Raw genomic sequence first — 13,211 nt, 5'->3', positions numbered from 1 at the left:
CCGGCATTACCGGCACCCGACTTGCAGTGCAAGAGATCAAACAAGATCACCGCCAGTGCGAGGACCCAAGGTGAACCCGGGTTGGCAGAGTGTTAGACTTGGTATCTTTGGTGTGGTTTCCTCTGACTTTTTGCCTCTACCTCCTGTGTTTTTGATGCAGTGCTCGATTTCACTTTGCTGGCTTAGATGTTTTGGGCACTTTGTCACTACTGATCAGTGTCAAAGTGTAAGTGCTCCCTGTGCAAATTGTTACTAGGATTGGTTATCCGTGAGTGGCATATTTGAGATACTAGTAAGCCCCTAGTAAAGTGCACTGAGTGTGCCAGGGCCTGTGAATCAAATGCTACTAGTGGGCCGGCAGCACTGACTGTGCCACCCACATGAGTAGCCCTGTAAATTTATCTCAGACCTGCCACGGCAGTGTCTGGGCGCATTTTTGAACTGCCATGCCGACCTGGCAAGTGCACCCACTTGCCAGGCCCTAACCTTCCCTTTCCTTACAAATAAGACAATCTCCCATAACGACTGGACTTTTTACTTTTAAGGTCATTAAGGACTGTGGGATGAGCCTAACATCCTATGCAGACGACACCCAATTGGTTCTCACCATCAAAGACAATGGAGATAAAATTGCGGCCAATTTTCAACAGGGCATGCTTGCCATCAGCAATTGGATGACAATAAATTGTCTCAAACTTAACTCCAACAAAACGGAGGTCATCACTTTTGGAAAGCTTGTCCCTACCTGGCCTAATGCTTGGTGGCCCATGGATCTAGGCCCTCCTCCCCTCCCAGTCACCAAGGTTAAAAACTTAGGTGTCCTCATCGATGACAAACTCACCTTCTCCGCACACGTAAACTCCATCGTGTCCTCCTCTTTTTTTAAGTTAAAAGCCATAAAAAAGATTCTTCCTTATCTTCCCCCCAACTCTGGCAAGACCCTGGTCACCGCTTTTGTAATGTCCTCACTGGACTATTGCAATGGACTTTTGCTTAGTGCCCAACTTAAAGTCATCAAAAAGCTATAGTCCATACAAAACGCTGCGGCCAGGATGCTATCTGGTACCCCCAAGTTTCAACCCATTGCCCATATCATCAAAGGCTTTCACTGGCTAGCAGTAAAGAACAGAATAAAGTTCAAAGCCCTCTGCATCGCCTTCAAAGCCACGCAAAAACGAGGTCCGCATTTTCTCCTAAAACCCCTAGCATTTCACGTCCCAAAACGATCATTTCGATCAATGAATACACTCATCATGACAGTTCCTAGAACCAGAACTGTCACCTGGGGTGATCGCAGTTTCACAGTATCAACAGCTAAACCTTGGAACTCCCTTGACCCTGACATCAGATCAGCCCCTACCCTGACCATCTTCAGAAAAAAAGATAAAACCTGGCTCTTCAACCAATAAATCTCCCCCCTCAGCTCACACCCTGCTCTGTCCACAGCGCCGAGACGCCCTCGGGCATTTGTTCGCGTTATACAAATCGCATAAATAAATAAATAAATAAATACTTGTGTTGTTATATGGTCTGCTTTAAAGTTGGTGAGCACTATTTTCTTTAATGAGGTCCCCCTATTCCACCAACGAGATCGCAGCACACTGCACGCTTTTAGTAACGTATTTATTTAAATTACAGCGCGGTCCGCTTTAACTATAGCGGCTGTGCTTATTTAATTATTTATTTTACTGCGCAGGTAGCTTTATTTTAGCGCCTGCACTACAGAACGCAAGCGCTCCCTACGCGCTTTCACTTAAATGTCGCCGTGCCCCATTCTTTAGACACTGCTCACTGTAACCTGAATATGGGAGCAACGTCTAAAGAAAGGGGCGCGGCCACTATTAAAGTAGTCTCGCACTTGAGCTATTAGCATTAACAATTAAAATGCCTTTCATAAATGTGTTGCTTTTAAAACACTTAAATAAAAGGCATTGTCATTTATAATGCCAATAACTTAAACGCTCGCAAATGCGAGTCCCATTGCCTTGAAAATGCTTGCTCACTATGGTAAGGCAATCTGTCCCATAGGATAGCAAGGGAGATACTTTGTAACATCTTACAAGTATAACGTCCCATTGGGACAAGATAGAGGAATAAAGTTTAGGCTCTATGACCTCAGAATTTAATAACACATCTTTTAGTAATTAGTAAAGACGGTTTTTAAATTGTGTGTTTGAAAATGGCACTTTTAGAAAGTAGGCATTTTCTTGTTTAGCCACTCTGTGTGCCTCTGCCTGATTGTGGATTGACTGTCTGGTTTTGGAGTGACAGAGGCTGGGAATGTGCATTCACTGTAGACAGTCACTGAGGGGGTGAGATGTGCCTGGCCCTTCCTGAATGACTCAGAGCTGAGCTGATTAGACCTTGGCTGCATTTAGATTAGTGGGAGGAGTTTCCCTTGCACCTGAATAGAGCCTGTTTCCCTTGCACAGTGCTATTTCAACCCCCTGTGGTCATACTGCACCAGTGAGAACAGAACTAGTTTGGAGTGGGCTCAGGGACCCTGGCACAAAGAAGAACAAAGATAAAATGGTGTATAAGTAGTGGACATTAAACCCCAGAACTTTAGATCACTTCTGTACTCAAGAGGAACCTTTGCCAAGGAGAAGAGCTGGAGAGCTGTGAGGAGGAGTACTGCCCCTTTGCTGTGTGGTGTGTTGGGTTGGCTTGCAGTTGCTGCCAAGGAAAGGACAAAGACTGGAACTTTGCTGAGAAACCTGCTTGAAGAAGAATCTTAAAGGGCCAGTGTGTGCTGGCCTCCTGTTCTGAAGTCTCAAGAACACAACGACTTCACCCCAAGCTCCCTGGAACTCTACTGCTGAGAGTTTTGACCTGGAAGGAGGTGCCTGTTCCAGTTTTGGGCCTGTAGAGGTCGTTCTTTCCATTGGGAGCTGGAAGAAACCTATAAGAAGCAGGAAAAACAATCTCGAACACCGTCACTGAGGCCAGGGGCACGCTCGTGAAGTGCACGACGAACCACCCTGCCTGCACCGCAACTTCAATGCCTGTAGTTATCATCCTTACCGACGCCAGTGCTTGCACCGACTCAGTCACTGCCAGCACCTACATCCAGTTATCACAGTGCCGATAACCGCCGAGGGTGACTCCACAAACTCACTGACTTTGCACCACCTCACCAGAAGCTTCGCCTCACCACTGACAAAACGCCTTGCCTCCTCTGTAGCAGCCTGAGAGCCGGCCTCGACCTCGGCACCAACATCTCACCTCCATGGCGCCATGCCTCATCATAGACTTCGTTTTCCAAGGTACTGTTTGTTTGGGGGTCTGTGTGACTCCGTGCTCGATGCCGCTCACCTTGCGGTCGGTGCCGTACTTTAGATTTATTGCTGCCACAACATCGTAATATCCCCTAGTGGAGCTATTTGTTTCCTGCAAGCTTTATTTTGAAATAACTGTTCTACGGCTGTATTTTTTACTACCTGTATGGTGGATGTTTGTTATTTCAGTTTGACAACATTGACTTTATGTACATTCAACTGGTCTTATGATTTATTTATCAAACCAATAATTAAATATGGCATCCAATCAACAAGTTGTTCAATTAAACCACTTTCTTCCGGTCCCAGGTAAACCGAAAGAATCATGGAAAACGTGGTTTTGCAGTTTTTAAAGTTATTTTGTTGCACTTGACAGTGAGGAATATTCTCCAAAACGCAAAGTAGCCATATTATATAATCATTTAGGAAGTGATGGTCGACAAATATTTGACAATCTCCCAGCTTCCATTCCTCCTCCAGAAAACGGTGATGGTTGGAATGTTTACACAGACGCCGTGCAGAGACTTAATAAATAGTTTCTGGTGCAACCCAATGTAATGCTGGAACACTTTACCTTTATGGAACGCAAACAGGACCCAAACGAGACAGTGGAGGAATTTATTTCAGTACTTAGAAATTTGGCTGTGGACTGCAATTTTGGTGCATCACTTGACATGGCCATTAGAGACCAGATTGTGTATAGTTGTTACCATAAAAAAATACATGAACGTATTCTAAGTTGTAGAGATCCAACCTTGTCAGAGGTTATAGACATGGCTAAAAGTATTGAGAGGGCCATCATTTCTTCGAAATGTATCACAAATGACGGTGTCTCACCTGCCAATTTAGTGCAAAATGAGTGTGTAATTAATGCTATAGCTGTTGAAAACAAATTTGTCAAACCTTTTCAAAAGAAAACTAATATTATTTGTTACAGGTGCGGTTCCAAGACACATCTGGGCAATAGTCCCATTTGTGCAGCTCTCGGTAAGAGGTGTACTAATTGCCACAAAATAGGTAATTTTTAAACTGTTTGCAGGAGCAAACAAATGGTTTGTGTTAGTTCTATCTCTTCAAATGAACACCCTGATCTTAATGTCTCTTCGATTGATCCGCCTTTACAGAGTCTTGATATTAATACTGTGCATTTAATTTCTCAGGTAGATAAACAAAAGATTATTTTATCTATTGACACAAATGAAGATTTGTTTAGCTCTGAACACATTAAAGATCCCACTTGCAAAGTCACTATTGATAATAGGTCTATCAACATGAAAGCAGATTCCGGTGCACCTGTGACCATCCTATGTGACTCACTTTTTGATTTGTATTGGTCTGCACATGTTCAGTTACAATCTTTAGACATTATTCCTAAAGCCTATTGTGACAAATACATAGACATGCTGGGTTTCTTTCTTGCTGACTTAACTTGCTTGGGTAAACATATTAACACAAAAATGTTTGTTGCTGTTAAAGGCAAGAATATTATTGGTTGAAGAGATCTGGCTAAAATGGCTCAGAAAACCCAGCTCAACGATGTGTCCATTTCTCTAGTTTCTGAATACTTGAAGCCACTAATTGATGAAATAATTTCTGAATTTCCAGATGTTTTCAATGCTTTCATAGGTAAAATCAAAAATGTTGAACACTTGATTAAACTCAAGGCTGGTGCCATACCCATCACACACAAGCTAAGATCCATTCCTTTAAGTGTAAGGGATGATCTAAAAAAGCCACTAGACAAAATGGTTTTAGACAGTATTATTGAACCAACTAATTCATCCCAATGGGTCAGTCCCATTGTTATTGTTAGAAAATAAACATTCAAGTAACCGACTGTGTGTGGATCTTCGCTCCCTTAAACAAAATATAATTATTGATTGTCATCCCCTCCCCAAAAACCAAGATTTATTAACTGGCATCAGTAGATCAATATACTTCACTTTGCTTGATCTCCGTAGTGCATACCATCAAATCCCTTCAGCATCTCAATCCTCAGACTTAACCACTTTCATTACTCCCTTCGGGGCATTTAGATATTTGAGGTTATCATTTGGTCTGGCATCTGCGGCCAGTGTTTTTCAAAAATGTATGGATTGTTTATTGAAACACATTGAATTTGTACAAGTTTACCAAGATGATGTACTTATTTTCTCAAAAAACAAGGAAGCACATATTCACAGTTTAAAAGAAGTTCTTTCTCGATTCAAAAATGCTGGTGTTACTTTGGGCAAAGATAAATGGACATTTTTTCAGACAGAAGTTGATTATTTGGGACACTGCATTTCTGGCAAAGGCATAAAACCAAAGTTTTCCCTAACACAAGCTATTTCTAGTATTGCAATTCCCAAGAATAAAGATTCTTTGAGATCCTTTCTGGGAATGACTGAATATTATTCGAGATTTATACAAGGCTACTCTCAAATTGTTCAACCTTTGCGTGTCCTGTTAAAAACAAATTTGACATTTGTTTGGTCTCCAGAAGTTGATAGTGCTTTTAATCTTATCACAAAAGTCATTATTGAAGTATCTGCTTAGTCTTCTTTCACCCCTGGTTTTAAATGTTCCATTTCTGTTGATGCTAGTCAACATGAATTAGGCAGGGTACTCTGCCGGTGGATTGGTGCTAAAGAGCATACTATAGGTTTTACCTCAGGAGCTCTCTCTACTGCTGAAATGAATTACAGCACTATCTAGAGAGAAGCTCTTGACTGCTCCTGGGCTGTTGAAAAAGTTTTAAGTTTCATTTGGGGTTCTCATTTTATTCTTTTGACTGACCACAAACCACTTTTGAATTTACTCAATGGCAACGACACTGGCAAAGCGTCTACAAGACTGGTTCGTATTCTTTCAAGACTGCATTAATATAGCTTTAAAACACACCAAATGAGAGGTCAAGGCACTTGAGACCTGCACCGGTACATATATAATTTTGTGAAGTTCAGACGAAGGAGGTAGTGCAAGAGCTGGGAACCTGACCCACCTAGTTCCCTTAAATTTTGGATGACCAAAAACACAAGGTTCACATAGGCTCAGCACATACTCATGTATTAGCTAGTCATAAGAAATGTAATAAGATTAATATTCTCAAAGCAAAGTCATTCAAGTTCAAAGAAAACAATCCCCCAAAGAAAATATTAGAAGCTCCAATTGTTTAAGAAATAGTTTTTCCTTCTTTATTTGGTATTTAATAGATGATCATTCATTCAATTAAAAACACAATACAAAAATCATAGCCATCATTGCCGACGCGGCGCGTTTCGTCTCCACGAGACTTCTTCAAGGCTCATTGCGTTTTTACTTATTCTTTCAATCGAATCCAAACCAAGTACAAATCGGTTAAATGGGATGTTCCTATTAACAATGGTATCTTTTTATTCTGAAGGCACCACAATATTCTCTTTTGCTGGACCTATTTATTTATTTTTAGAAAGTTTTCCAAAGCGGTACAATTGCCACCAATTTTTATCAGTATGAGGGAACACTCGGTGCGGTATCTGAATCTGTTGACGCAGCGATAATTTCTTATGACTACCTAATACATGAGTATGTGCTGAGCCTATGTGAACATTAATATAACTTTAGCAATCAACATATTTCTGGGGGACACAATGTCAGGGCAGATTGACTTTCTAGATTACTATTACTGATGATTCCTATGACTCAAAATACGATGATGTAGAAAGTGTTGTTGCTTTAATTGAAGAGTTTCCCATTACACTCTCACATTCAGATTGGATTTAGACATTTGACAATGACTCTACACTTGAAGCTGTCAAGAATATGATCATTTCTAATTGACCCAAAGAGCGTTTGCTTCCTGCTCTTCTGAAATCATACGCTCGCATTTCTGATGCACTTTCTTTTGTCAACAATATCATTATGCGTGGTGATCAATGTGCTCCCCCCATGTCCCTTCGCTCAAAGGTGTTTCAATGAGCACATGAAGGACATATAGGTATAGGTGTTACCTCAAGGAAACTAAAGGAGCATTTTTTGTGGACGGCTCTAGATAAAGATGTCACTCTTTGGTTCAACAACTGTAATACCTGTTTACTTTCAGATAAACACTGGAAAACCACCAAATTCCTTTACATTCTGTAGAAGTCCCTGAGGAAGCTTGGTTTAAACTCGAAATTCTTCTTCAGTCGTCAATTTTCTACGCAGAGTGTTTCCATCAGAAGGCTCACCCAGAGAAATTGTTTCTGATAATGCCTCTCATTTTTGCTCAACACTTATGCAAGAATTTTTTGCCATTCATGACAGCAAACACCTCAAGGTTGCCCAATATTCAACTTCTTCAAATGTCCTTATCAAAAGAATGAACAGATTTATTAAGGAAGGCATACAATCCGCCTTGGCCTGCAACACTGGTGTTGACTTTTCCTAAGAAGAAACATCTGGTCCTACCTTGCCACTGCACATTGTGCTACAGGGATTTCTCCTTTCAGACTACTCAAAAGAAGGGAACCCAATGGAAACATTGATCCCTATTGGATCACGTTCTCATGTTTAGCCTGTCAGGACAAAGTTCTTTAAAAAAACGTTTTGGGAGAGAACAAAATGTACATAAAAAACCTTTTGATTCTTCTTATTCTTCTTCTTTTATTGATTTTCAAATTGGTGATTGGGTTTTGATCAAGAATCCCAACAAAGTAAATAAAGGTGACTCTAAATTTTCTGCCCCCACTCAGGTCTTAAAAACCTCTAAAGGGTCTCTCTTTTTGGGAAAAACTGGGTGGTGGAACAAGAGAGCTGTAGTCAAATTATAACCTGAACAAGCTAACCAAATAATTTCATTCAAACACACTTTTGCAGATGTTCAGGATTGTTCACAATTTCCTTTAGGTGCCTCTTCTGACATCTTTCATCACTCTGACCATCTCACCTCCACATCGCAAACTTCCACCTCCATCGATTTACCCTCTTCTCCAGGGTCTATTAGGTCATCTCGAAATTGTTCTATTCCTGTCAGGTTTAAAGATTATTATATGTCCTAATCTAATTTTCTTTTACAGGTCTCTTCTCATTGTTCATAAAAAGGAGATGATGTAAAGTGTTACACTTGCTTTATTATGTAACTGTGCTTATTGTTTATTTAATACTTTTCTTCTATGTTATTACTGTTCTTGTATTTCCATGCTCTGTGTCATCACATTGGCGTTCGCAGCCTTGTATATGTGTATTTTTAAAGGCTGCATTCTTTAAGTTCTTGTCTACTCCGAGGCTCCGACTTCAATAGTTGCGCTTCGGTGTGGACAGCTGTACTCCTGTGGAGCTGCTGATAACATGGAATAAAGCAAATTTGGAAGTACTTCAAACGTCTTCAATTTCATTCCGACCTGCACTTTACTGCGTGGCGGAGACAGCACCTTTAAACGGCTTCACAAAAAATTGACCCGCACCAAGGTTTGTATACGAGTATTGGATTATCAAATTTCTTTATTTCAAAGGTGTTGTTGATATCCAGACAGAAACTTCCCACAAATAAGATTTTTCAATTTTCTTTATTCAATTTCTCAATTAAAATAACAGAATTGCTTGTTTCCAGCGCGTTTCGTCACACCCGTGACTTCTTCGGGGCTCAATAATTAATTTTCTGACAGATTTTATATTTAGCGTCAGCCACCATATGGTTGCTATGTATTCACAGTCTGATATATTCACAATGATATGTTGAGCATGTACCTCTCTGACCATTCAGTACAATACAGGGAAGGTACCTCCTGTTCTTTGGTGAAACCTTAGTCAATTAGTATCTCGTGGCCAGCGCTCATCTGCGAGTAGATGATTCCCAAAGCGTCCTGGACAATGTTTAAACGGCTTCATTAAACCATAAAAACGGCCGTCACAAGGGAAAGAGTTGCCATAACAATTATCCTTGGGAGGCCTGACAGCTGGGACACTGAGGTGTACATGTGATAGCCGGACAGGTTAGTTGTGGGCTGCACTGAAAAGAGGAAGAAAAAGCAAACACCTAAAGACGAAAGGGGAAGCAGCCTGGGAATGTGAGCCCCTCAAGCAGTGTGGCAGTAAAAGGGATACGTTGGTTGGTAAAGGAGGCACACCGGAGTGCGGTGAGCCGGAGGAAGGCCACTTACCTTGAGATGCGTTACAGCAGGGTAAGTATGCCAATGGGGGAGTAAGAGAAACGCGGTTCTCACAGCCAAGACCCGACGGTTGGCAGGGCACAAAATGAACTGACAAGGTAGCTAGTTGAGACAAACAGCAGTAAGAGGCTACCCACACTCATGATCAGAGAAAGAACCAACATAAGACCAACAAAACTTTATGACCCTAAAAAGCGGCATGGAGGATGGCCTTGACAACAAAGGGTGTCAGAATTATGACAAGCAAAAGGCAAGGACTTGACTGATATATGGCAGAGATGATTTAGGACGTCAACCGTTGATGATTTATGACCTGTCATGCAGCAAGGTTTTATAATCCTGTTGAAATGCTTTATGTATGGCAGAGATGATTCATGATTTGTCAACCGTGGTCTCGTAATTATGATTTATGCTTCTAACAGAATGATTTGTGTCAGAATGAGTTATGACACTGTAATGTTTTATGGCCTTGTCATCTTGAATTATGACTGACCACTGCGATTTACGAGGTTAATGATGTAACGTATAGACCATGCATGTAATAAAACTGTGGCCACTATTCCAACAGAAAAATGCAAACACACGGCTGCTGTAAGTTTATTCATAAATGTATATGTGGGATGTGTATTATTTGAAGTGGGTCAAGTGCGAGGGTTATGAGGGTTTGTTTCTGCAAAACAAACAAAAATGCCGACCGACCACTACATGTTATAGTTTTTCCAAAAGGCCTTCTGCTGCAGAAGTGTAAGTACTTTAGGCAAAACGATGGCCACCTTTTGGTGTGGATCCTTAACTATGCCAGAAAGTCTTCTTCAGTGGAGGAGGAGATGGCCTCCGCCAGCCGGGCGGACCATTAGCCATGTACGAAATGACCTTGTAATCTGTTATTAAATGCTTACTTTAGAACACTCTTTCTACATTGCACCATTCCACAAGGTGGGGAATGTGTTTACTTGTGTAATGCTAAGTTTTCACACAGCTCAAGGGACACTTAAAAATGTCTACCAAAATAATAATAATAATATTATTATTAATATTAATAACAACAATAATGCCGTATTACTGGATTTGCTATTACTAAACTTTCTTCTAAATAACAGTATTAAATATGTATTTGTGTATATTCGCTGCCACCGTTACACAGGTACTTTCTGTTAGCTTTTGGTGCCGCGCAGACTTTGTAAGAGGACGACAGATGTGGCACAGAGATTCTTCGATTTTCCGTCTCCTACGTACATTAAGTTTTTTCCTGGATGAGTCAGACTTTCACATGGTCGAGACAGTCACAATGACAGCAGTGACTATTCGCTTTTGGTGTTTATATTTTATACAAGTCAAGTACCATGAACAGCTCATAAAGTGAAATTAAAGCGGCCGCCGCTTGCCAGCACACTCTCCTTTCTGTGCCAGTCATGAGGCCGAAGCTCATTTTCTTATTTTTTTTCGATTTGTCATCCGCTGACTCACTTTATATCTTCGCCCTCGGAAACGGTTTCAGCTCCCCATGGACCACGGAAAAACTGTGCCATGCACTTGAGTCCGTTCCTGATAGCAGGGAGGGTTGAGAAGCGGGCAAGTGCTAGTAGCTTGATGAGGAAGTGCTGTCATTTCCAGCAGGAAGCGTGACTCAACGCGCAGAGCATTCTGGGACTGACTCAGAGCTCTGTGAGATGACGGTTCTTTGAGAGGACTAAACGCTAAACCTCACATGCTTTCACTTAAAAGGTGACTCTGCTCCGTGACTGCTGTGCCTTTCTGACTAGCGTGTAAATACAGAGGCTCGGATTACGTGGGTGGGCGTATGGGGGAGCCGGAGGGTGGAGGGAGGGATTCTTATATTTAAAGCAGGGGTGCTATATTCGGAAAGGAGGAAAGTCTTCCACGTAGTAATGAAAAGTATAGATTAGAATAGATAAAGCAGTTATAACCGAAACAACTCTGTAGCTAGCGCCTACACACTGCAGCAACAGTCTGCAATACTTCCTCCACGTTTCATTTACTCTACAGTGAGACGTTCTTCTCAGTAGATCCCATAAAAAGTACAGTGGCAATTATTATTTCGAGGGTTTCCTTTCGTACTCACCTGACAGAGGAGAAAAAAAACCACACACAAAAGAGAAAAGGCAACGATATTCCTAGTCTCTTTTCGATTTTTTATGTAAAGTTGCATTTCTTCCCTTGCTCACAAGTTATGAAACAGTGTTCCACTAGCTATCAGCAGACTTATTTCTCAGTTTCATTCGGCTGTGTATCACAGCATTAACTGCAACACATTCCACCTGTAAACATATCGACTCCACAATATCAACTACAACTACATCATCAAGGTAGGTACATATTTAAGTATGGATTTACTTGTCTTTTTCTTTTCTTTTTTTCTTTATCCTGAAAACCTTTATTTCTTGGAAACATGTTGACAAGCACAGCAGCCACTACCAGAAGCATGGATACATATACAAGAACCTCACTTCACATACACCTTTTGATAGAATCACAGCAGTGTAAATGACATAACAATGTGGCTTCGTTGGTGTGTACAGCAGGCTGGTGTTCCCTCCCTGGGGAGCTTAGCTGCTCTCCCCCAGGGTGTGCTTGTCAAACAGGTACTCGCCCATGCCATTCTGGGGTACGCCCAGGCGCGTCAGGTTGGTGATGTAATTGCCAAGTTCCTTGATGGACTTAACCTGTTCCTCCAGGTACTCAGACTCCAGGAAGTCACAGAGATGGGGGTCCACGTTGTCAGATGCCACCTTGTGCAGGTCCAGCAGGGCCTGGTTGACGGTCTTCTCCAGCTGCAGGGCCGCTTGCATGGCTACCAAGGTGTTGCTCCACTCGTCACACTCGGGTTTCTTGACATCCTGCACAACTACGCGCCCACCGCGCTTGTTCTGGTACTTCATGAACTTCTCGGCGTGTTCGCGCTCCTCGTGGCTCTGCTCCTTGAAGTACTTGGCCACGTGGCTCAGGGCCACGTCATCCCGGTCGAAGTAGTAGGACATGGACAGGTAGACGTAGGAGGCGTACAGCTCAGTGTTGATCATGCAGTTGATGGCCGCCTCGCACTCGCGGTTGTAGTTCTGGCGCACCTGGGACTCCATGGCGTTGCTGATGGTGGGGTTGTTGGCGATCGATATAAGTAAAAGATGGATAAAGTTTTCAGGCGAGCGCTGGACTCGGAGTCACGTTCCGTTCAAACACTGTTGAAGCAAGAACACAACTCAGACTTGTCTGAAATCTATATCGACCTACATTGATAATATAGTTGTTGTCGATACTGTGAACTCAATACTGTTGATATTTCGACTAAGTATTGTGATTTCCCCCACCCTTTTTCTACAAAGGTCATTACATCAAGTCTTCTCTCAACTTTAGCTTTGTATTGTTGAGTCATTTCAAGTGCCAAGAAGTCCTAGCAAAGGTTTCTTCCTTAATGGTGGAGGAGCGTCGCCCCAGAGCCAGCAGATGGTAAATTAAATGATGATGACACAATATTATCATTTTATCTATCGCTGTTTGAGCCACACAATAGGTATAGGGAGGGCTGGGCATGGCAGGGAAGAAGGGTAGTGTGCACTTATAAGTGCGCATGTAAGTTTGGACAGCCGTTTCAGGCCAAACAGACATGCGCAGTTTTGTTTCTCCAACCCAGTTGTGCTGCACAGCCGGGTTGGAGAAAAGCCACAGGCTCCCAGGCTCTGTCTGAGTAGCAAACAAGGCCACTCAGACCAATCCTGGCTCTGCTCTCATGCTATGAGAGCAGCGTCTGTATTGGGTGTGAGCCTGTGCTTTGAGTCCCATCCACATCCGGGCCGGACGAGAGGAG

The 13,211-nt window shown here is 42.2% G+C and overlaps 1 pseudogene; it reads right to left on the bottom strand.

Moving 5' to 3' along the window:
- Positions 1–11,771: 11,771 nt before the first annotated feature.
- Positions 11,772–12,605, bottom strand: LOC144773346 (ferritin heavy chain B pseudogene; annotated as a pseudogene).
- Between the last annotated feature and the right edge of the window lie 606 nt (positions 12,606–13,211).

This window comes from Lissotriton helveticus, chromosome 8 (assembly GCF_964261635.1).
Source record: "Lissotriton helveticus chromosome 8, aLisHel1.1, whole genome shotgun sequence".
NCBI classification, from domain to species: domain Eukaryota; kingdom Metazoa; phylum Chordata; class Amphibia; order Caudata; family Salamandridae; genus Lissotriton; species Lissotriton helveticus.
This window is presented reverse-complemented; position numbering and strand designations above follow the sequence as displayed.